This window comes from Rattus norvegicus, chromosome 5 (assembly GCF_021556685.1).
Source record: "Rattus norvegicus strain SHRSP/BbbUtx chromosome 5, alternate assembly SHRSP_T2T, whole genome shotgun sequence".
NCBI lineage: Eukaryota > Metazoa > Chordata > Mammalia > Rodentia > Muridae > Rattus > Rattus norvegicus.
This window is the reverse complement of record NC_141538.1, coordinates 29,300,378-29,304,791: the sequence shown is the minus strand read 5'-3', so window position 1 is coordinate 29,304,791 and position 4,414 is coordinate 29,300,378. Positions and strand designations below refer to the sequence as shown.

General features: G+C 46.6%; 1 long non-coding RNA gene across 1 annotated transcript; it reads left to right on the top strand.

Annotated features, from left to right (window-relative positions):
- Positions 1 to 392: 392 nt before the first annotated feature.
- LOC148005672 (uncharacterized) lies at positions 393 to 3,798 on the top strand. Its single transcript, XR_015620702.1, has 3 exons — positions 393 to 493; positions 790 to 1,060; positions 2,231 to 3,798. It is a non-coding gene; the product is annotated as an uncharacterized LOC148005672 (long non-coding RNA).
- Positions 3,799 to 4,414: the final 616 nt, after the last annotated feature.

Here is a 4,414-nt window from a genome sequence, read left to right as displayed (position 1 = left end):
TTCCTGCTCAGCTTCCTTTGTGCCTGGGACCCATGCCCAGTTCCCCCAGCCCTCCCTTGCCTGGAAGGTTATTATCATTTTCATCAGAAACACCATGTGGAGTGGGCCACCTGCAGGGGTGAGGACAAGTAAGATAAACGTGTTAGTGACCACACGACCGTCATGTGCTCTTTCCTAGGCCTAAGTTCCTTAATGCAGAAACTGAATTCTACACCAGCCTCACGAGATGGCTCTGTTGCGTCTTTTATAGGGAAGTCATGAAGGTACAGCATGATCACATGTCTAAGTTTGCACAGCAGTTAAGAATCGAAGCTGGCTCCAAGCCCAGAAGTTGCCTCAGACCTCTCACCCATATAAAGTGTTTTTCCGAGGACCCATGAAATACACTCTCCTTCCTATGGTCTGGTAGGATTATATTAGTACCTGCTTTGGAGCGAGTTCTCTGAGAAACAATATCCACAGGCCTGGCTCAAACGACAACTACCCAGTGGAGGTTATCTGGGATGTAGAAGGGACTACCTGGGGCCTAGAGCCATGTGGCCACTTCCCCCATTATCTCCCAAGGGTTGTGGTGTCATGAAAGAGAGACTGTAGCCAGGCTCTCGGTAGCCACCTGTGTCTTGCATGAACCCTTTGCAAACTGTGTTACTGCAACACGTTTATTGCTGGAGACTTACTAGTCTCAGTTAAGCACACCAGGCCTCTTGCTTGGCCGCTGCATTCCCTCTGGTTGCCCTGTAAATGCACTGCATATTGACTTCATGACTGCCATCTTGGTTTCCTTTCTAGATGGAGAATCTAAGGGGCGAATGTTGGTTGATTCTTCTCCACAGACTGCTGGTGCTGGATATCACAGAAGACATCGCTGTAGACCTCCCACTCCGATCTTACAGTCACTCCGGACAGTCTAACTGAAGCCCGGGTCACTACAGTGCCACGTGAGTGTAGTGTGAGCTCTGTCACCGAGGCTCACACTCTAGAGCTTTGGGGGAGCTTCATGAAGGCGGATGACAGAGGATTAGATTTGCTAAGGTGCAGAGGTCAGCCATCAGATGGGGTTGTCTTTCTCTGTTCTGTGATAATGCACGCAGAGGGAAACCGATGTTAGTGGGCGGCTCGGTGCCAGGAGGTCACCAGGCTGCTCTGTCTTCCTGCTTTACTGCACCGTTCTGTAGGAGTTGTATGAGGCCATGGCCTGGTCATGATCACACAGGAATTCTAGATAGTGGAAAGGCTGATGACAGGTTTGATGGGCACATGACATAGACCTTGGGGCTATACGCCCTCTCATGGCTAGTACTTTGTTATCTGGCCATTTCTGGTTACAAAACTTCTAAAGCCAGGGGTGGTGGTACTTTTTTTGTTTGTTTGTTTGTTTGTTTGTTTTTGAGACAGGGTTTCTTTGTAACTCTGGCTGTCCTGGGATTAGCTCTATAGACCAGGCTGGCCTGGACCTCATAGATACCTGCCTGCCTCTGTTTTCTGAATGTCGGGATTAAAAGCAGGCACCACCACTGCCCAGAAAGTGTTGGTGTTCACTTTTAGTCTTAGCTCTTGGGAGGCAGAAGCAGGTGGCTCTGTTATGAGTTTGAGGCTAACCTGGGCTGCATACCGAGGTGTTATAGTGAAACCTTGCCTCAAGAAATAAAAAATCAGAGTCCAGAAAATGTAGTCTGCAGCAAGAAAATAATAAATAATATAAAATTTAAAAGAAAGAAATTTAATGTGGACAGAAGGGCTAGGGGCCTTATTTCCACTACCCTGTTACAAGGACTTAAATGAATAATGGAAAATGGGAGGAGAAAACTGATTTCCACAGACACACAAACTCCCTGTCCCCAATCATGAGAGATCTCCCCCTCTGATATTTAAACAAAAAAGAAGAAATAGCAGAGGAAGGGAAGGTACAAAATGTATTTGGAGCAGATGACTACCCATGGCTGGGGCACAAGGGATATGTAGGGGGTTGTGACCCACCTATGGGTGGCAGGAGAGTGGCACCACCATTTTTTTCTGAAAAGAAAACACAATTAAATATTCTCTTATCCATTTCTAAAGGTCAGAGTTGTCAGACATGAGAACGCTTTTAAGTAAGTCCTTGGTAACTTCTAAAACTAATCTTTGTGACCTTGACATCTCTCTCTGTCCAAATCTGAGACCAAAGAGGCCTCATCTCTGTAATAAACTACCCAGTCTTCCAATAGATATTTAGCAAACAATATACACCCAGTACTCATATGCTTGCTAGTCCAAATAGTCACATTTCTGATCGACCACAAAAGATGTGCGAGCCCTCGATTCTTCTCAGGAAATTTAGTCGTGAACCAATAGTAACTGAGATGCTATCGGCTACTATTTTCAATGGCGATTTTTAATTCCCGCTGATTAACTGCTGGATGGTTCTGTATATAACTATATTAATCATGTCTCCTAGTAAAACTCTGCATGGCTTGGGTTTCATGGAAAGCCCAAGGAAGGGATGACCACACAAAGAGCATTCTGACATCTTCCAGTGAAAAATTATTAGGGTGTTACTCATGTTTCTTTCATCGTACAAAATAGTTTTTTATGAGTGTTTAAGAATGAACAAGGTATATATTAAAATGCCATGTTGCTCTGTCCTGGGCATTGAACATTTCAGTAAACGGTTATTAAGGCAGTGACATGGTTGGATGTTATGTGCCAAGCTCTGCAAACACACAGAGGAGAGAGTCTTAAATGTCAAAGAGCTCTTTCTGGGCTCGGTGATGTGGGAGGCGGCAGGTGGGGTGGACAGGGAGCCACAGGTACTGAGGACATCTGTGTCAGGTGTTGTGAGAGCCTGGCAGGGGAATGTTGACACAGGCCTTCTGAAGGGCTAAGTCTGGAAGGTTGAGTAAACAATATGAGGGAAGAATAAAAGAATGTTCTGGGCAACAGGAACAACTTAGCAGTCGCATAGGGGTGAGGGGGTGGGGTGCGAGGTTAGATGCTCTAAGTGTCTTGGCATGGTTCTGGTTTGATGGGAGGATGGGAGAGAAAGCTGGAGAGGCGGGCTAGTGTTTGCCACACTGGGCCCTGTGGACATTTGAAGACGTTTGAACTCAGCGCTGTGTCAAGATGCCTGGTGTGGCGGTGTTGCTCATTTAGACAGATCCCGAGATGGGGAGCAGGTGGGGAAAGGACAGCGGTGAGAGTTTGACCGTGTTCACCCACCGGCTGGTCGGGAAAGAGCAGTGGAATAATACAGTTTTAGGAGTTGCCTGTGTGCAGAGGCCCTGTGGTTAAAGACAGGAAGGAATTTGTGCTATCCTGGTGAATGCTGAGAGGCATACTGGCTGGGTCCTCAGAGACTTCCACTCAATTAAAACTGAAGGGGTGCTTGGGAGAGATGGCCCAGCATGGTACCTCACAACCACCTGTACCTACATTTCCTAGGGGTCCCAACATCCTCTTCTGGCCTCTGCAGGTACCATACACATGTGGGTCAGGGACAAACATGCAGGCAAAGTGCACGCGCGCGCGCACACACACACACACACACACACACACACACACACACACACACACCCCTTACAAAACAAAACAAGATTGAGAAGGGCTAGAGAGACAGGGGTTGAGAAAGGAAAATATCATCAAAGCCCCATAACTTTACCTTCGTAAAGGTAGTGAAGTGTGACTGATCTTAGAGAATCCCTGTGGTCTCTGTGTGTCACCTTCTGCCCGAGTGTCCCTATTCCCTGAGTGTCCTTATTCAGCTCAAGCCTTATGCTGAAAATATATAATTAAAGTATCTTTAATAAACCCCAACTTTGCTCCATACTGACTAGTTCTAATATTCGTGTGTGTGTGTGTGTGTGTGTGTGTGTGTGTGTGTGTGTAGAAGCTGAGAATTCCCAAGTTGAGGTTTCAGAAATATGGGAATTCCCCAACCTTGTCAAACCGGGTTTTGGAATGTTTACTATGGGCCTGGAGCCTATGATACCTCTTTCCTTAGCCCTGTCCATAAACCCAGGAGGATTGCTTTGTTTGCTCGCAGCTAGCCTGGCTGGAGAAGGAATTTAAGTCTGTGTGTCATTATCTGTCTCGTTTTATTGTGAGGGTTAAAGAACTAGAATGGACAGTTCAAGATCAAGTTGCAAAAGAGGACGAGGGGTCTGAGGATCAGTCCTGTGCAGCCTATGTACACCTTGGCTGCCTCTACTGATGTGGGTGACTTATGAAATGGACTTGCTCATCCTGGTGAATCATGTCCCTCAGAGCAGCTTGGATGAGTCAATAGAAAAAGCAGACCTGACCAGGGCCCTAGCTCCTCCTTGAGTCGCACATCGAGACATCTGGGCTAAATCTGACAGGTGATCTGATAATGTCTGTGTCTTAGTCAGAGTTTTACTGTTGTGAACAGACACCATGGCCGAGGCCAGTCTTATAAGGA